A 22,088-nucleotide genomic window follows, 5' to 3' on the forward strand; every position below is an offset into this window, starting at 1 on the left:
TCCTTTCTTTCTTTCTTTCTTTCTTTCTTTCTTTCTTTCTTTCTTTCTTTCTTTCTTTCTTTCTTTCTTTCTTTCTTTCTTTCTTTCTTTCTTTCTCTTCCTTTCTTGTCTTTTCAGCACTTAGAACAGTTCTTGATGCATGTTGTTGAGCCATTTCTCTTATATCTGACTCTTCATGATCCCATTTAGGGTTTTCTTGGCAAAGATACTGATACTTACAAATGGCAAAAATACTTGCCATTTCCATCTCCTGTTAATTTTTCAGATGAGGAAACTGAGGCAAACAGGCTTAAGTGACTTGCCCAGGGTCACATAGTTAGTAAGTGTCTGAGGCTAAATTTGAACTCAGGAAGGTGAGTGCACCTGAATTCAGGCCTAGCACTCTCCCCACTGTGCCACCTAGCTGTCCTATGTTGATGTATAGTAAGTATGAAGTAACCTTGGACTGCATCATCAGGTGTTAGACTCTCACTTCATTGGAAGTTTTGCAAAAGCTTGATAACTAATTGTTGAATATATGGTAGAAGAATATTCTTTTCTGTGTATGTTGAATTAATAAAATTTAATTTAATTTAAAGGATTCAAACCCAAATCTTTTACCGTCATGTCTAATACTGTTTCGACCCTATCTGATATTTGGCAGAGTGTAGACAGAATCACTTGGATGTGTTGACTCATTGATAGAATTAGCTATTTTCAGATTGCTCCCTGATCAGATTTCATTTGGTTGCTTTGAGCCATGCATCCATGACAACCAAGAAACATGGAAAGTTCAACAAGTAGGGCTCGAAGCATTCACTCTGTGTCATGATCGGATCTCCTTTTTTGACACCAGCACTTCATTGGGTGGTTTCTAGTTTCATTTAGAGAAGTGAATTCATCCCTCTTTCTGCATCCACCCCAAACTCCTAAACTTGGCTCTGTAGTAAGAAGCCAGGCGCCAGATGGGACATGATTGTCATCATGTCAGCATGATGTCGTAGAAGGGGTATTGTACTACGTGTCAGAACCTCTTTATACCAGTCTTGGCTCTGGGCCTTATTGTTAGTTCTGTGATTTGGGGAAGTCACCTAACCCTGATGATTAGTTCCTTCATTTGTGAAAGGACTGTAATGATAACTACTTTGATTTTCCTCACATTACTGTTATGAAAGTCACATATTAGCAGTCTTAGAACCATAAGAACTCTCATTCAGCTCTCCCCTAATACAGATAATAAAAAAGTGAAACTGAGGGAGCTTGATGACCTTATTCATGGCCACACATATAGGAGCTTTGAGATATGGTCCTCACATTTCTTATACAGCTATTTCAGTTAACCATTCAGCTATCCTCCAAAATCTCCCTACTCTACTAAAAAAAATAAAAACAAATGTATGTGACTTGAGAAGTCTAAACCTTAAAAGGGCAGAATAGCTAGTTTATCTTCCATTGTACATTTAGGTGTTCCATTACAAGTGATTAAATCCTTGACTCCAGACAGGCAAAGGAATAGACAGAGAAAACAAGCTCATTAATGTGTTTGGTCTTCAGTTCAGTTTCAACTGAAGATTAATTCTACAAAAAAAGGAAAGCATTTGTGGAATTATATGTTAGTATTATAATGTCAGTGACAAACTATACAAGCTATAGAAGTCCACAGTTTCATATAAAAATGTGATTGAATTTGCCAAGAAAGACCTTTGTGTTCATATATACAGTCATTTCTGCTAAAATGATTATTATGAAAATGTGAATTTGTACCAATGTAAAAGATACTAAGGAAAAACAATGAGTATAACTCTAGTTTTGAGTTTGCTTATGCATGATTTCTTCCTTAAATGCAGAAAACTACGTGACTTTGCAATAATTCACAAACTGCTAACCTTCTGATACCCACTTCTACAAACTTAAGTCTTTTTTAAGATCTAGTGTCCTATTTATTATAATGCATATTTGTCTTCTGTTGTAGTAGGACTTGATTGAAGAGGGCTTTTCTGCACCCTCTCCCTAACCTTTTCCCGTGGTCTTGGACCTTGAGGTCTTGGGATTGTGATTTGTCCAACTTGCATGAAACTGCCAGTTCTACCCTGTACAAACAGGAATATAGGCTGATTGGTAGTTGGAGAGGTGGTCTACAAATAAGATTTCTTATATTATTTTTGCTTTTCTTTACCATTTAGCAGGTATAAAACTGTTCTATCATTTTACAGTTTCTACTTATATATATTTATATATTTATATTTATTATATGCATATATATGTATATATATGTATATATGTATATATATATGATGAAGTTTTGAGTATTTTGCTCTTAATTGAATTTTCACCATAAGTCCTATGGTTTGGTTTTTTTGGGGGGTGCTATTTTGCTTGGTGAGGTGGTATTTGGAAATACTGATATCTGGTTATAGCAGAATCGACTGCATCTACATCTATGTAAATAATGATTATATAAATTAAGGTAAAGTTTTACTATTGTATACTGCTATCCCCATATTCATCATGTGGTATGAAGATCTGTTCTCTAATAGGTAATTTCTCATATAGAGCTATTACTGTGGTATCAGTCTCCATCAATGGTTTATTTACACAATGAATCACCATAAATTTACCTAGAATCACTGTGTAAGCTAGTACAATTTAAGATTGTGGGGATGAAGGTAAAAATGAAACCATTCCTATCCTCAAGTAGTTTGTGTTCATTGGGGAGAGGCAACATGTATGCAGATTGATACATGTACACAAAATAAATACAAGATAGCTTTAAGTTTCAGGCAGCATGGGCTGCTAGAAAGATTTGGTTAGGATGTGGCACTTGAGATGATCTTTGAAAGAAACGAGGCACTCTAAAATGTGGATATATTCCAAGTCCATGCAAAGATAGGAGTTGGAATGTTATGTGTGTGAGGAACACCAATAAGATGACTTTTATGGAGCATAGAGTCTGTGGAGAGATATTTATAATAAGGATGGAATGGTAGGTTGGAGCCAGTTCTGAATGACTTTAAATACCCAACATATGATATGAGAGAAAAGTGACATGGTCACACCTATGGTTTATTTTTATATCATTTTGGCAGCTGTGTGTTAATGCTTAATAAATGCTTGTTGACTGAGTAGAGAATAACTTAGAAAGTAGAGACACTTGAGGTAAACCAATTAGTACACCATTGATTAGGATACCAGGTGAGAGGTGATAAAAGCTTTAAGTAGGATGTGGGTCATTTAAGTAGCGAGAGGTTGCATAGGTAGGAACTACAATATTTGGTCCTGGAATTGATATGTAAGGTAATGGAATGAGTGCTTGAGCTTTGCAAAAGTGAGTGCCTGGAAGGACTGATGGTGAACTGGACAAAAATTGGGAAGGTTGGAAGAAAAAGCCTTGTTATGAGGTGAAGATAATCAGTTTTGCTTTGGAAATATTGAGTTTGATATGTCTTAAATGCATCTAGTTTTACATGTTTATCAGACATTTGATAATATTCTGGAGAACAGTAGAAAAATTAGGTCTAGATTCATGCATAAGGTAGTCACTTTTGTAGAAATGATAATCAATTTTTAGAGTCACGTTAATACTTGTTATGGGGCAATTTAGCATAATTCTATTCAAATACCATTTAAATAGAACTTATGAGTGAATGAACTGTCTTCTAATTTCACTATCTTTTTCTCACCACCCCTTTCTAATGTCATTATTACCTTCTTTTCTTGACATTACTTAACTTCATTCCACTTAAGGGTGATATTCTGTTTCTTCTCTTTGTTATTTATTGAGTTTTTGTTTGGCCTGAATGATGGTGAGCTGTGGTGGGAGGAAAGAACACAGATGAATTGGGAAGTTAGAGAGAGTTTTAGGAACACGAGAGTATGAAGTTTAAAAAATTAGGAGAATTTTAATAAGAATTCTGATTATAGAACTCAAAAATTCAGAACCATTAAATCTGAAGAGCTGAAAGGAACCTTAAGAGTTCATGAAGGTTAAGAGGTAAAATGAGTCATCCCAACCAGTAGCAGAACCATAACTAAAATCCAGATTTCCTGACTTGTGATTAAATTTTGAAAATGAATGATAAGAAGTATGAATATTAAGTCCTCTGATTATAACTCTCTAGCCTCAGAATTCACTATGTCTTGGTGGTAAGTCACAGGCTACTTGATGAACCTGACTTCTAAGCTCATAGAAATTCTAAAATTAGAGTTAGAAGGGAAGCTGGGAAACTAAGCCTTATTAGCAATGGTTAATATTTACTTACCACTCTAAGGTTTGCTTTACATGTGTTATCTGATTCAATCTTTGTAAGTACCCTACAAGATATATTTTGTCATGGTCATTTCAAAAATGAAGAAACTTTGGGTGAGAGGTTAAGTAACTGGTCAAGACAGTAAGCATCTGAGATACGATTGATTCTCTGATCTTCATGACCTAGCACTCTAGCCACCATGCCACCCATCCAATAGAGAGCATGATGAAGAATTGGCCAAAGTCATTCAGCTAGTAAAGTCATGAGCAGGGTTTGATTCCAATTCCTTTGATTTCACATATATGACTTACTCCATTGTAACATGCTTTAAGGGGAAAAATAGCACCTTCCATATACGTTACATTTGAGAATTTTAAATTTAAGTAGCGATCAACAGAATTGCTAAGATTATTTTCTTTCTTTTCACAGATTAAATTTTATATTAGGCAAGAATAAATTTTTAGAGATTTTATTTGAGGCATTTTTAGACTTATTAGTGCTATTGATACTCTTTCCCTCACCCCATCCCTGTGGAAGTGCAGTAGCTGTTATCACTGAAATGTGATAATCTTTTTATTATGAATAGCTGGGATGGACCACCATGGCTCCCAAGGAGGTATTCCATTTTCTCAAGTAAATAATACATGTTTTCCCCATAATTACCTGATAGACTAGAATAGCTCCTTGGGATCCATTCTAGTCTATTGGGTAAATGATATGTTTCTTAATAGCATTTTTACCCAACAGTGAAGCTTGTGAACTAATGATATATATAGTGAGGCCTCTGTGGGGGATTGAATTGAGGCAGTAGCTACTTTTATAAACTTGCAGACTAGACCCTGAACTCTCACATTCAGTGAAGATAACATTTGTACTCAGTGTTATTAAGGAAAATGAATGCTGTGCAAAAGTGCATTATGGTATTTTCACTGTATGCCTGAAGAAGACAGTATTGTGAGTATTATTCTATTTCATGCCAGTAACATCCCAGTTGGATTGCAACTCTTTGCTGTTATGAAATCCATTTTAATGCTGGTCAGGAGACATCCCTTGTCTGGATTGTATCCAATTTTTTCCTGAATAATGGATTGAATTGTTGAAGAGTGGATTAGGTTTTTGAGTGGTAATCCATTTTGAATAGAATACAACATTTGGAGTAAGGATCTGTTCCTGATAGTTATCAATGTGACAATGGTTAAATCATTTAACCTTTTCAATCTTAGTTTCCACTCTGTAAAGCAGAGATAATAGCTATTCTGTACATCATAGCTTTGTTGTGAGATTCGAAGAAGATATTCCTATCCAACATTAAAAGTTTTATAAATATAATTGTTGTTGCTGTTCTTATTACTGTGAAGATATTCTAAATGAAGGGTAATTTAATTATTTATTTCAACAAAGTGGACCAAACATGACATAAACTAATCCATTCCTTTGGCACTTCACTTGTCTGACTTTCAAAACAACAGAACCAAGTTGTGTCTAGACTTTTGCTTTGGCTGCAGAATGGCCACACTGTGTGTTACCATATCAGGATTTTTTTTTATTACACTCCACTGCCAAAGAGAAATACTTTTAACATTAGTGCAAGTTGCAGGGCATTTTTTCTGCATTCAAAACCTAAAGTGAATGTCAGTCCAAATAATATAATGATTCCTCTAAGTAATAAAAATCTACAATTAAAGTCAATATTGCAAACCTTTGATTAGTTCCACTCCTGATACCTAGAAATTTCATTGATTTTCTGGTAGCTTGATAGTACTGAGATATTTTTGAATTCCTGTTCTTTTCAGGGATTCCTTATGCCCAATTTAATCTGTTTGGGGCAGCCTTCTTCAGAGGCATCCAAGAATTACCATTTAGGTTTGCCCATTGTTTAGCCAATATTCTGTTTCTGGTAGGGAGAACAAAGAATGGTTTATAAGTAGCATGGTATGACCTTCTTTGCTATTGTTTCAAGAAGTTAGGCTAACCATTTCTCACTTCTTGGCATAATGCCTATAATGAGTAGTACTCTTATACTAGAATTTAACAAAAGATACACCTTCGGTGAGCTCATTAGCCCTGGAAATATAGGTCTGCAGGAATTACTGGGGGAGTTCAGGAAGAGGGCTCATGGAGTTTTTGAGAATTTCCTCTCTTAGTTGATGTTTTGGAGGTGATTTTTCAATTCTATCATTTTGATGCTTTTAATCAAAATTGCAAAAGAGGAAACTGACAGGAACATCATGGGAGTCATTTGCAAGTTAGCAACAAAATGTTGTAAAGGGAAATACTGCAATGTTTTCAGAATTGAAGGAAGAGAATTTAAACTACGAAGAGTGAAGGGCCATGTTTTAATTTTATTGATTTCCTACCTATTGATTTCAACGGATGAACTGCCTGCATGACAGAAAGAAGACTGACAGGCAAGCATGAACTTGGGTATCTTTGACAGGTCTTAGCCCTTCAATGGAAGGAGAATTACATATAAAATATCCTGCTTCACACTTGTCTCACTTTGTTTAACTAATCCATCTTAGTATTTTTTCCTATACTTCTTGTGTTGTTTGTCCTTTGTTTTTTGAAGAGGACCAATGATATCACAGGGTCAATGTCTTGATTCATGCATGAATTAGATTTAAAATTCTCCAAGGAATCGGTGACCTGCACATGATTGCTCATGGCGGAAATTCCAAATGTGCCCAGGTTGTTCATGTCAACATATTTGGTGGCAGAATAGTCCCCTAGTTTGGTGACTTGAAAGTCTGCCAGAATGTGGGCAATTGTGTCAATGAGTCCAGCTGTCACTGTCCAGGTAAATTGAGATAGGGCCACCTAAAGAGTTACAGTTGGAATGAATCTGGTACAATCACTCATCACACAGACTTAGCCGTTCAATACCAGAGAATACAATAGAGCCAGAAAGGAGTCCCTGGAAAATCCTTCCCACATGTATGTGGAGAGAGCCAAGGGATTAGAGGGGGGTATTCTTGGGCTCCTGTTCTGTTCCCACTCCTGTTCTGCTTTTTTGGGGCTCTGCCCCTGGCAAGTGTTGTTTCTGTGTGCCAGAGCCCATTTGTGACTTATAGGGAGCCAAAAAATTTCCTTTCCCAAAATAACCCCACTTCAGGACTGCCACAGTGTCTGCACTTAGAACCATTAGAGGCTATCCTTTGGCTAGACACTGTCTACAGAAGTCCCTTGTTTAAGCCTCCCCGGACTCTGGTGCCCTCCCTTCTGCTTCCCCCACCTCCCACCCTTAGCAGAATTAACTAGAGTAAGCAGGCATAAATAGGTTGCTCTTTGAATGGTTGGAGTCTTTCCCCCACTCCAATTCATGTTTCACACAGCTGTTAGACTGATATTCCTAACGCACAGGTCTAACCATGTCATTCCCAAGCTCAATTAAGCTTCAGAGGCTCCCTGTTGCTTCTAGGATAAAATACAAACTCTTTTATTTGGTATTAAAAACTCTTCACAATCTGGCTCTAACCTACATCATTTCCAGACTCACTGCACACTCCTATTCTTCAAACACCTTGTAAGGTGTCCTGCTAAAGTCGCCTTCTTGCTAGTACTGACATACAATGAACTATCTCCTGTCTCTGTGCCTTTGTGGAGACATCGTCCCTTTACCTGGCATTATTCAGCCTGCCTACGCTAGGCATTCATCTATTTGCAAACGTACAAACAGCATTTACGTGTCGCATAGCAGTACGTTGCTATATAATATTTATATGTTGTATTTAACACCCCAGTAAAACTGCAAAGCTTATTTCATTTTCATCCTTATGCCCTCCGGGGCTTAGCACGGTGTTTAGGCACTGAGGTACCCAATAAATGCTTTTGATTCGCAGATTCTCCTTCCAATGAACACTTAAGCATTTCTTAAGCACATCCTATGTGCCAGATACTCTGCCAAGCTCTGGGGATACAAAAAGAAAAATCGAACTGTCCCTTCTCTCGAGGAACTCACTTTCCAGGAAGAGGCTAGGGTGGTGAGAAGGTAGAAGAGACTATAAACACTCCCCAAACAAATAGACAATTATAAAACTAAAGGCATGAAGCATGAGAATAAGCCAGAAAGCAAATACTCCCCAAAGTATAAAGTGGCATATTAGCCATTGCAAACCCAAAGATGAAAATAAAAGCTTCTCACGCCACTGGATTTTTTTTTCAGCTAGGTGTTCCTCAGCCCCCTCCCTGTCTGTGCATTTCAATTGGACTCAATTTAAAAATCAAGAAACCTTTTTTTTCCTTTCTTCACCAGTAGATTATACCCTCTTGGTGTATAGGTAGGAGGGAAAATAATTTAGTTTGTATAGGTCCAACAGGTATTTTATAGTACATTAATGTCCACTTAGGCAGCATTTGGATTGCTCTGTCAATACCCAAGGCATTTAAAGTTGCAATTTTAGGATCTCTTTCACAGGAGGCACAGACATGCTTAAGTTGAAGTTGCTGCCTCTCGTTCCCCCAACTGTGAGTGACTAACTGATTTTCCACCCTTCACCACCACTAAGTAGTAGATTGTTTGGACTAGAATTAGACAGGCACAGGTGCTACCACCTGCTGCAAGTTTTTTTCCGCTTTTCTTGTTTCCTCAGCAGCTGTTAGCTTGGGTCTTTTAACAGTTTGCTCAGTGGCGAAGGAGGGTGGCCATTGGATTATTGATAGGTTTGTAATACTATATGCAAAAGAATGGAGTTAAGGTAGTATCAAGGTTGCTTATTTTTAACATGCAGAAACAAGCATAAAAGTCCTCAGAGTAAGGAAAGCCCACATCTATTCCTTGTTCATCCAATACAGAGCTTTGTCCTTAGAAAAAAAATTATCTGTGTAGTCCAAGGATATTTATTCTACAGACTCTAAGGCTTTTGCATATTTTGTATACTGCCTGCATCATAATTTTAGGTACTTTGAATTTCATTTTTTAATGCTTAAATTCTCAAATGACTGCATCCATCATATGTATTTTCAGAATGAAAAAAGTTCTTCCCTTTCTCTCATATTCTATAATATATGCCTTTAGAATTTTCCATTATGAAACATCCTAACATCTTACTTCTTTGGGTAGTTCTTTATTTTTTGCTTTCTTAAACTCTTCTCTTTTTTGTGGCTTGGTTTATTTGTTTCCATCCAATCTCAATCCAAAATTACAAAACTGTTATTTGTCACCGTGTTGTTTATTTACATTCTGGTCAGTATACTGTGAACAAATAAGCCCAAAGGCTTAAAAAAAGCATAATTCTCAGAAACATTGCAAGGTATAGATTGTGTGCAGTGTGTTAAAGTTCAAGATAATCTTTTTTATTTATTTAGTTAGTTAGGCTTTAACATTTATTTTTTATTTTTATTATCTGATATCTAAGCCTTTCCTGCTTGGTAAGAACTTTTAGAACCTGGGTACCACTAGAATATCCTCTGAGAAGAAGACCTGTGCCCACACCATGATGGATCACTTGGATAGGACTTTAGTAGAAAACACCCATCTGTGTACTTATAGCTATACGTCTTGACCATCTGTTATTTTACCTTCATGATGCAAAAAAACTCATATGACTGTTCAGAGTTCCAAAAATCAGTTCTCAACCACAATGTTAAAGGGTGCTGCCTACAGTCTAGGAAATACTCCTTAAATTAAGGAGTCATAAATAATGTATGTATGAGGGTGCAACTAGGTGGCTCAGTGGATTGAGAGCCAGCCCTGGGAATGGAAGGTCCTGGGTTCAAATATGATCTCAAATACTTCCTATGTGTAGGACCCTGCCCAAGTCACTTAACCCCTATTGCCTAGCCCTTACTGCTCTGCCTTGGAACCAATGCCTATAGTATTGATTCCAAGACAAGGTAAGGATTTAAAAAATAATGTGTATAATATAATATAGTATAATAATATAATATAATGAATATAATGTAAGATAATTAAGATAATATTAGAAACAGATGTGTTTCATGGCTATTAGATTGTTGTCTTGTGCTGTGGAACAAGGTTTCAAAATTTAGACGCATTTAAAAAAATACCCCCTGCTCTAGCCCAACAACAGATGACTGGGTCTCCTTCTGGAAGTGGGCAGCCAATTGCTGTCAACCATAACAAACATCTGTTTAAGCCCATATTGTGGATATTTTTTGAAAGTTAAGACATTGTCAAATGGAACAAAAAAAAGTAAGCCAAAATGATAGACTCCCCTTTTAATATAAAAATAATGCTCAGATGAGTCAGAAATATATATTTTTAAGATGAATAATTTTAATCTTATACCAGAAGCATTTTCTGATTACCCTACTAAAGAGGCATAAAATGACAGAAAGAAGAGTCAGATTGTCAATGAAAAGCCAGACTGTTTGGAGACCCGTTTGTGTCCATTTGTTTTATGTCAAGTAATGGCGTACAATTCTCATTTGATAACACTGCTTTATAATAGAGCTGGAAAAGCCTTCCCTGTCTTAAGAACAGCTTAAGAGAATACTCCTTAATGAGAACAATGTCGTTTCACGATTTAATTTTGTTTCTAACTGGCTAGAGCATGTGTTTAACTTTGATGTGTAAATAAAGATCATGAACACGATTGGCTAATGTTGACTTGCAGTTGGCCTAATGAGATTTTATGAATATTGCCATGGTATCATAATGTATTTGTTGCCCTTTTGCAGGAGGGAAAAATAATTTCTATTAGTTAAATAATTCAACCCCATAAGAGCGTAGCAATTATTCCATTTTTACTATAGTTAAGGGTTGGGCAACTACTTACTAATTTTCTGAGAGGTAAGCATTTTTCTAGACTGAAGCTTTGTTTGAATATATTTAGTGTCAGTCAACTTTTAATAGGTACTATTATAATATAAAGAACTGTTCTTTTTAATGTAGTTGATCAGTCCCAGAAGGACTGCGTACTCAGGACTGTTCTACAAGGTTGTATTAGTCATTCTGCAGCAGTACTGAATTTATGTTGTTAAATTCATTCCAGCTATTGAAACTTGACAACTAATTTTGGATAAGAATGATTGGAATTGATAAACCTTCTTATTTTTGGAAGTGGCTGTTTTTCAAAACAAATCTTTTATCTGGTATTGTACATAATTTAGTGGAAACATATACAGAAATCTGCATTGCTCTGAGCACTAAGGAGGGGGAGAGAATTCCAATCAGTATATCACCCATTTTTCTAAAAATACAGAATAAGGTATGTGAGCCCTGAAGATTACCTACCCAACATTACCTAGTGATATTTTAATATTTTATATTAATGTAATTAATATATTACTTATTAATATATTTTAAAGGGGATATGAAAAAGAAATTAAATAATTTCCCCCTTTCCTTTGTTTCTATTTTCATCAAGGCAGGCTCTTTGCCATTATGATGGGAAGATATCACAGCAAAATATCCTCATGATGTGCCTAATTACCCTCTGCGTTTGTTAATACTATTGGTCAAATCATGTCTATTTTGAGTGCACTGATATGAAGTTATTTTCCCTTATTATGATATTTTCTACAACACAGATTTGTCCTTGTCCTCTGAAACTAGCACATAACAGTGCTGTTGTAAATATAAAAATCAATTTTCAGATATGTGGCACTGAGAGTCAGAGTACTTAAACCTACAGATAATTTCAGTATCTCATATTCATAGAATCTTAGCGTCTTAAAGTTAGAAGGAGACGTGGAGGTCATTTAGTCTAACCTCCCACCCAATGTAAGATTTTTTCCCCCCGATGATGCCCATGTCAGATGTTTAGCCAGACATTTTACTAGAAATACTCATAAGTAGCAGTTTGAACTGGTTTGAGATTTCCTGTTTTCTTGCATGGTTTTCATCATGACTCTTGATCATTAAATTTGGAACATAATATAGTAAGGGGTTCTCATGAAGTGCTTAATTGCCTTATGGATTTGTTTGTACTCTTGGTCAAATAATGTCCATTTGGATGTACCGAAATAGAGTTCTTTTTCCTTGTTATAACATTCTCTACAACACAGATTTGTCCTTGTCCTCTGAAACTAGTGTATAATGGTTCTCCTGTAAATACAAAAATCAATTTTTAGATATGTGGTAGTGAGAGTCAGAGTACTTAAACTACAGATAATTCCAGTATCTCACATTCATAGAATCGTAGCATCTTGTGCATTGTCTTCTTGTCTTGCTCTAACCACTTCGTTTTATAAGACTGTAAAACTATGAAGTCATTTCTCTTGGAAATATATTTTTTAGGATTTTGTTATTCATAAAGCCAAGCTCTCTACTTAGCTCCAGGTGTTAATAGCTTAATATTGTATGGCAGTAACTAACTTCTGATCCCACCTATTTCTTCAGTTAGGTCATTGACAAATGTCCTAAAGAACTCACTGTACTGATGAAGAAATACTACTATTTGCACATGATATCATGCTTATGGCAATGAGCCCTAAGACCTTTGCAGTGAGCTCCATATTAGTCCTCAGAGATTCCAGTCATTCCCACTGGAAAAATAAAATGGCTGAAGAATGCATATTTCCTAGATTATGAGAAGCAGTTGAATGAGCACCTCATCAGTATATAGATCTTGGACAGCTGCTGCAAATGGGCAGCAATCTGGGCCCAGAATTGACTAGGAACAGAAGAGTAGGCTGTATTGTATTTGGGCTTTCAGTAGTCAGAAGGTGTTTACTGCTTAGAAAGCAGCAATCTCTTTAACACCACTTTTCTTTCCATGACCTGTTAGGGCTATCACAGAGAACACTGTCACCACAGAAGAAATTATATTACAGATACCCTTCCCCCCTTGTGAAAAGCTGCATTCACATGTTAGTATTCATTTCAGATTGAATTATTTCCCTAAAATGGTGGGACTTCTCACTTGTGTTGGATATATCTTATGCTCTTGCTTGTGATTTAGGGCAAAAGGTATAAACCAGAGAGGGTAATCATTACTATAGAACTAATGATTTTTCAGGGTGTGCTTGGACCTTTCCTGAGATTCCTGGCCTCAGTCTTTTGTTTCATCTATGTGCAGATGAATTTCAGTTCTGATTGCCATGCCCTGCTCCCTGGACCAGCTGTGGGCATTTGTTCTAGGCCACAAAGCTCTCTGGCTTTGGCTGTGCCCATCACTGTAGTGATTGGTGTGCTGTTGATAAAAAGGCAGAGACCCAAAGTAGTCAACTGTATTAATCTGCTTGTCTGCTTCCTGCTTCTTGGCATGTTATTTCTGAAGCCTGATGATGGATTACAATTTTGTGAACCTTGGAATTCCTAGTACTTGCCAATGGTTTCCATTGGTAATGAATTCTCCTTTGTCTCTATGAACTTCCCCAGAATGGGATTCTTGGTGTGGTCATAAGTGACTGATCTTACTCAGTGGCAACAATCCCATAATCCAAACTTTGGAAAATGCTATTTAAAAGTCAAGAAGAAATCATAAATTTCCTACATTTAGTTGCTGGGGATTATTGATTGTACAATATCCCCTGTATTATTCCCCTTTTCTCTACTCACATAGCTTCTGCCCTAAAATCTTTATATAGTTCTCAAAGCATTTATTAATTGCTTCTATGTGCCAGGTATTGTTCTATGGGTATGTAGTTGTTCAGTTGTTTTAGTCATGTCTGACTCTTCATGACTCCCATTTGGGATAAAGATCTTCCACTCTAATTGGAAAGTCAACATGAAAATAGTTGAATGTAAATATAACATAGAAGGAAGGTAATCTTAGAAGGAAGAGACTCGCAAGAGGACAGAGTGAGAAGACATTGGGAAGGCCTCCTGTAAATGTTAGATTTTCAGCAGATTCTTTAATGTAGAGGTTAATTGGAAGACTCCCTTGTGTAAACACTAGTGAAGAAAGGGAAGAGATGTAGCAAAAAGACTTAACTCTCAAATGTAGCACTAGAAGTCCTTTTCTTCCATCTCATAAAGTTTCCTTTGGGTATAACTCTGCTGGACTCTCAGAATCTATACCTTTCTAGAGCTTGTAGGTCTCACTCCTTTCTATTCCAGTCAGTCATGGAGTCCGAAGTCATCACTGTCCTCTGGTGACAGTCCTTCTTCAGATTTTTCTTCAGTTGACCACTCTAGGGTCTCTGGATCTGCTGTATTTACATGGTAGGTGCTTGGAAACTTTTAACTCATGATACTCATTTATCTAAGGTCAGGAAAAAATGAAAACCAAGAGACAGACGGCTCATGCAATTACAGCTACACAGCTGCCAAGGTAGATGGACCTCCTTATTCAAAGTGTCTAAGGAAAGCAAGAGTAACATAGGGAAAGGTCTTCAAGTTTAACCCTATCATATTCACCTCCAGATCAGCAACCCCTGATTTTTTAGATACTCTGCTTCCAGATATAATCATGAGATTCTTTGTTGACATCTAGTATAAGTCCCACAGTCATGCATAGTAAATAATAAATTCTTACAAATATCAAGACCAATTCTTGGACTAGAAAGAGGAGCTGATATCTGTTCATGATTTAAGAATTGACCCTCTTTCCCTAGCCTCCTCAATTTGTGCTCTCTGAAGTTTTATTATAAAATATCACTAAAAGTGCTCAGTTTTCATCCTTTCCTTGATCACCAATGCAAATATAGCTAAGACTCTTTCCCTTCCATTGCTATCACCAGAGGTGGTCTTTTTACCCTTTAACTTCTCTCTTCTCTGGCTCAGTTTTCTGCAATTCAGTGACACTGGTCTCCTTCCCATTCCTTGAATAAGACACTCCATCTTGTTCTTTACACTTTTCACTGGCAGTCCCCCATACCTGGAATACTTCCTATCCTTATCTCTGCCTCCTGGTTTTCTTGGCTTCCTTTAACTTCTAGCCAGAATGCTACTTTCTATAGGAAGCCTTTTCCATCTCCTCTATTTTAGCGCCTTTCCATTCCTGATTATTTGCTATTTATCACTTATATTGTTTGTTATACATATTTATTTGCATGTTGTTTCCCTTCCCATTAGATTGTAAGCTTCTCAAGGGTAGGATTGTCTTTTGACATTTTTGTGTTCCCCCCTTAGTATAATGCCTGCTACATAGTAAGCACTTAATAAATGTTTTTTTAAACCTTTTCTTTCTGTCTTGGAGTCAGTACTGTGTATTGGCTCCAAGGCAGAAGAGTGGTAAGGGCTAGGCAATGAGGGTTAAGTGACTTGCTCAGGGTCACACAGCTAGGAATTGTTTGAGGCCAGATTTGAACCTAGGACCTCCTGCCTCTGGCTCCCAATCCACTGAGCCACCCAACTGCCCCTAGTAAATGTTTTTGTTTTGTTTTTTTAATTGAGATGGAAGCCAGGACATTAGATTTCCTGAATGGTAGATCTCATCTTTGTGTGTGTGTGTGTGTGTGTGTGTGTGTGTGTGTGTGTGTGTGTGGTGTCACATGACAACATCACAACCTTAAAATTCTTGTTTTATCAGGTTCTTCATATTTGCACATGGGCAAGTCACTAGTTATTTATGATTTTTAGTATCCACAAGATTTGTAACATGTTTAATGTGTTCTCCCAATTATAATGGATTTCTCTGAACTGTTAATTCCTTGATAATACAAACTGCATTGTTCTTATAGCTCAGGAAAATTCCCCAGGAAGTCACATCCATAGAAACTATCCATCTATTGTTTATCTGAAAAATGCCCAAATTCCTGATTGCCTCTAGGAAAATATGTATGACTTTGTAAGACATAAACTCTGATCTATATGACAGCCATGATTGCAGAAGACTTGAAACATGCTACCTATTCTCCTGATTCAGATCTCTCCCCTTCTTCCCCTTTTTCTCCTCTTCTATTTCTTAGTTTGTCTCTTTGTGCCTTTCTGCATGTTCTGTTTCTTATCTACTAAACATGCCAGTGCAGGAATTTATTTTGCTTAAATAGAGACTTTTGTAACAAGGGCTGTTTTCCTTGTTTTCTCAATGGGAGAAGTGGGGTGAGAGGTTGGAGGGAGAGAAGGAAATTTTCATTTGGAAAAAGAATATGTTTGTGAATGGGATATGATCCATTGAATATTTTGGTTAAAGGTACAGGTAAAAGTATTCAGCATCATGCTAAGCTCTTTTGGGGTTGAAAAGAAGTATGGGAAATAGTTCCTGCCTTCAAGGATATTTCATTTATTTGGCATGTGTTTAAGCAGGTTATATAGTGAAAGTGAGGGATTCACACATATACATTTTGAGGTTTGTACTGGCATTTGTGAAAAATTAACAACAGTAAAATAGCTAGCACTTATTAAGGGCTCCTGAGATTACAAAACACTTTATATTTATTATCTCCTTTTCCTTACAATGATAATGTAAGTTACTGGATGTTGTTATCCCCATTTTACAGATGAGGAAGCAGGCAGAGAGAGAGGTTTAATTACTTGCCCAGAGCCCTACAGATAGTAAGGGTCTGAGGTAGGAATTGAATCAAGTTCTTGAGTCCAATTTCAGAATTTCCATTGTACTGAGTAGAGTAGATCCTCTATGGAAAATTATGGAAATATCCAGAGAATAATTGCAGACTGATAGTGAAATGATTAGATGTATGATTTATGCTCTTGAAGGAGTATCCATAACAATATTATAGATCTATTAAAAATAAAGACAAATGAATAATTCAAGCTGATTAATAGTGTAAAATCAGTGGTCTATACCAGTGAACTTCAAACTATTTAATCTCAAACCTCTACCAACAAAAATACTTTGAGCATGTATCTCTGAGAATGTATATTTGTAAGTTATTATACATATATAATTTCAGCATTGTTTTGTACATTACAAATATAAATGAACATTGAAATTAAAAAGAATGAGGAAGATGAAATAAATATTTAAAAATTAATGTTATTGAATTATTAGTATCAATGAACTTTGTAGTCTCAAATTATTATAAATGGCATTTTAGTGAGAAAGATGATTGATTTATATAGTTTTTGAAATCTTGGTTTAATATTTTGTAATATCGTCATTTGATGGCCTAGTTCTCAATTCATTTTGTATTAATTCGTCTTTTTGTATTAAAAATTCTTTTGAATGATTTCATAGTTGTAAGAGTTAATTCACAAAGATTCATAGTTCTAAGTGGAAGAAGTATATCATTGATTGCGCTTTATTACTCACACTAGTAAATTTTCAGTCTCATCGAACAATTATGAAAGAATTTTTTTGAAATTCAGCTACTGTTCTGTTTCTTTGATGTCAACCAGCTGTTCTTAGAAACTAATTGGAAGCTAGCACTATAATATTTTTAACAAATGATTTCAAAACCTCCTGAAATTTTTCATTTGGAAGATTTTTTAAGACAGGTCTGAAAAGTATGTTTCCAAATTATAAAGGAGTGTAGGTATGAGAGTTTTGATAGGTGATAGACCTACTTTTTTAGGCAACAAAATATTTTCAGAATGCTTTCTCCACAGTAAGTTTCTTCTGAAATAGCATTTACTTTCTCATTAATTGTTAAAATGACCCCTATACCTTGAAGAAATGGCTTGCGTTTTGTTTTTTACCTCCTAAATATCCACTAAGTAGAATACTACTACTGGAAACCATTTGTCTTACCAGCAAAACATAGCAAATCTAATACATTTGTCATTTTGTAAAAGAAAAATGTACAACTTATCTTTACATTAGACAATAGTTTTCAGCCCTTTGCCATGAAATGATCAACAAGACCTTTGTAAAAACACATCTACTTTTCATGGTCATTCATCATCTCACTTCATAGCAGATTATATTATAATTTTTATCTCAGCATTGGTGAGAAAATGCTCATCCTAGCAGAAGTACCACCTCTACTATTTTCTCCTTTGTTCATATTCATAGTATCAGTGTTTTATTCAATTTTGCGTTTCTATATAGGATTTGTTGAAAGCCACTTTTTAATCTAAAATCTTTAGTTGAGGGGGCAGCTGGGTAGCTAAGTGGATTGAGAACCAAGCCTAGAGAAGGGAAGTCCAAAGTTCAAATCTGGCCTCAGACACTTTCTACTTCTTTGACACTGGGCAAGACACTTAAACCCCAATTGCCTAGCCTTTATCAGTTGTTTCAATCATGTCTGACTCTTCATGGCTCCCATTTGGGTCAAAGATCTCTCTTTGGGTTTAAAAAAACAAAATGGTTAGTTGACTTAAAATTAGACAATATATTCTACAAATCCATGTAGCCAGGAACAGGTTAATTATTATATTTCTCATTTCACCAGAAGCAAAAAAACCCAAACATTTTTGAGATCATTGTTAACCTTCCCTTGGTGTGGAGATTCAATTTTTCTTTTAGAGTATCTCACATAATGTATTTGATGCAGGCCTGACTGATATAAGAAATAAATGAGATTGCCAATTTTAATCCATATTTTCACTATTATTAAACCTTCATGCCTTTTTTTAGATAAAAATAAATATCAACAGAGATTCTAATACTTTTTTGGTATCTCAGTGGGTCATTTTGCATCATCTAACCCATCTGGCAGTTCACTGTTCTTATCAGTTAGTGCTATTGCTGTTTTTTGAGCTAGGAGAAGAAAAAAATTACATTGTTCTATAGTGGCATCAGGCAAAAATGTATGGAAGTTTGACCTTAGGCATACCTTGAAGAAAGTTGAAGAGGAGAGAGTAGGACTTTAAAAATATTGAGTTGCATATGGTAGGTAGGGCGCTCACAATGAAGAAAGGAAGTGACAAACTGAGGAAGATGTAGTTACAGTAGTAAACCTAGAATAAAACTTTATTACTGCCAAACTTTTGTATCCTTTGTTTGCAAGTATTGAAACAAGTAATTAGTGGGCCTAGTACTATTTCCTACTTTTCTGACTTTTTTAGTATATTATTGTTCTCTTTGAGGAGCATCTTTACTGCCTTTAACTCTCATGATTGTTTGTAATTTTGAGGAACATCTTTACTGCTTTTAACTCTCATGATTGTAATTTTGAGGAGATTTAGTTTCCTTTTAATAACAACAAGGAAAACAACTGGTTCTCATGTATATTTTGTTCAAAGTGTGGTATAGTCTTTTCTTTCCCTACTATAATTCTGTGATGGAGATAGTATAAATATTAATGTTCCCATTTTACAGATAAATAAAATAAGGTCCAGAAAGTGCTTTGCCAAATAGCTGTATCCCCTATGTTGAAACCCAGGCCCTGTAACACTCAGACTTTATGGTACAGTTACTTTAAAGGCATCTCCTCAATGTCTAAAAATTGTGAATCCATTTTTTCCCTTATTTTTGACTTTGCCTCCACTCAGACTAGGTTATCTGGCTCAAGTCCAGCTAGAATCTTATCTCTGGTGGAGTCGTAACAACTGTATACTGTCCCCTACTCTTATAGGAGACTTTCCAATTTTTATTTCTAATCTGAAACTTTAGGAAATTAATAGATAAAATCTGGACAATAATTCAGTGATTTTCAAATCCTATTATTAATGAAAAACACATACTTTTCTCTTATACTCTTGTTTAAGCTTTAAGTTTTTTCTAAGAAAAAACATCATGGTACAAAATAACCTCTTGAAATTAAGAATATATATCACAGATGGCATCAAGTCAAGGCTCAAAGCATTTATTATGAGGTTACTATATTCCATGTATTGTGTTAATTCTGAGAATCTAAATTAAAGCAAAAAAGAAAGACACTTTCTGCCTTCAAGGAGTTTACTTTTAATGGGAGAGAGTTCATATATAGAAGAGAATTGAAAAACTAAGAGGAAGGGATAAGAGAAGGTACTCATATGATATGGGGATCTTGATGGCATCAATTGGAGAATTTAAGACAACTTCTTTGTAATGGAGATTCTAGGGAGAATTTGCCATTGGGAAAAGGAAGAGGAGGAGGCAGATGGAAAGGCATGTAGAAAAGACAAGAAAATAAAATATTGCTGGTCAGTCAGCTAGTCGACTAGCATTTATTTAGCTTGTCTTGGTCCTTTTCTCAAGTGATGGCTTCATATGCTACTCATTTGAAGGAGGTATACCTTTTCAGGAGAGTTTTCTTTAGGATAATGTCTCAATTATACAGAGAGTGAATATATAATGGTAGAAATTTTAGGATTTCTTTTGAGTTAGTAGAGAAGAGGATAAGCCAGGGTATTTTATTTTTATTTGGGAGAACTCTTTTCTGTCTCTTATATTATTCCATCTAGGTGACTGCAGACTGAGTCCCTTTGTAAACATAGGTGTGCATCTACCATTAGTCCAAGTCTAAGGTCTATGAGAAAATGTACCAGTTGACTCAGACACAGAGGAACTGAGTTGAAAGTGTTTGTAAAATAAGGACCAAGACTTTTATAGGAAAATTTAAGCAACAAAGAATTGATTTTAAATGGATTCATGTTGGTCTGCTGGGACGTTTCTAGTTGCATTCCATAGAATACTTTCTTAGATAATATTTTGCCAGTGGCTCAGATAAAGAAAAAGATGGCAGTCTTACTACATTTTATGATGATGAGTGGTTGGTAGAATTAACTAATAAGGCAGCTACAGAATCAGATTCCTTAAGATCTTAACAACATGAGAGATTGTAACAAACACAATCTAACAAAATAAGCTTTAATTATATCCTTAACTAGTTTTACAATTAAAACAGAAAGCAGAAGATATGCCAATATATTTATACATATATCACTGGGAGACTAGTTGACATAACAATTATGGGACTTGTCTGAGGTCAAATATCTAATCAGTAGTTGAACAAGTATTTACACTAATGTCTCCTGCTGATTCCATATCTTGGTCTTGTTCCTCTGTAACAGAGCTTTTTAATATAATGCACATAAATATGCCATCCATGGTTTACTCTTTGTCCTGACCTAGAATATAATCTTTTTTACTTTTAAGGAGATCATCTCTATGAGTTGCTGAGCCTGAAAAAATTAGCATCTGGTAGCCAGTGTTCTGGTGATGAGCCTCAATGAATTTAGCTTGTCTACTACAGACATATAGTCCATTGCTTGCCATACTTGACACTTTCCCTGTTTGGTATTCCCTAGTACTTATGCTCCATTGACACAGCCTTTTAGAATCCAAGATCATCTCCATGTCATGATGAAGTTTCAGAGTAGAGAACTAAACATAAATATGCTAAATAAATTAATCTTAAATTGTGGTAAAGTTGAATCAATCTAAGTATAATAAGCCAAAGAATATCAGCTCAAATACCCCAGTATTTTACACATGTAACTTTCTGATTGGTTTCCAATGATGGTGTCTACATCTGAATGATTGGTGACTGAGAGACAGAAGGAACAGGTTCTTACTGGGAAAAATACCTTCCCTCCTAGTGGAATATAAAGTTAAATTGAATTTCCAGTTTGGTCTTTTTGTCTTTTCCCTCCCTTGGACTTAGTGATTGAGGAAACACTAAGTCACTGAAGAAACATGAGGATTTAGGGGGAGTAGATGGGTGGGGGATTTATCTTCTTTTTCCCAGTAGCAGAAAATGGCCACTGGCATAAAAAGCTGGTTATAAGCTGCCTATCCTTGTCTAGGTGGTCAGGGAAGGAATTTGTAGATACTAAATCCCTGTTTGGTTTCTGCCTTCCTATTTGCTTATTTGAAAACAGGTCAGAGAATAGAGTTATTGAGAAATTTAATGAGTTTGATGATTAGGGGAACAGTCTCTAAGCGAGAAGGGTAACCTATAGCTATCAGATTAAAATCCTGGGGTGGGATGTGGAAGGGAAAGAAGGCTTACCTTGCCAACACTTTTTTTTTTTTTTGCATTGTTTCTGGTGAGGTGAATGTCTGAAGTGGTTGAAGATTTCTCCAAAATGTATTTCTTTGGTGGAGGGAGCCTAATGGAGTATTCTGTGCTTTATGTTTCTGTATTTATTCTGGGTAGCCCATAATTTCTTTTGTTTTATTAATTTTCCAGGGAGGATTTTCTCCACTTTGGGGGAAATTTATTTGTAAACTTTATTTGTGAGAT

Source organism: Gracilinanus agilis, chromosome 6 (genome assembly GCF_016433145.1).
Source record: "Gracilinanus agilis isolate LMUSP501 chromosome 6, AgileGrace, whole genome shotgun sequence".
Lineage (NCBI taxonomy): Eukaryota > Metazoa > Chordata > Mammalia > Didelphimorphia > Didelphidae > Gracilinanus > Gracilinanus agilis.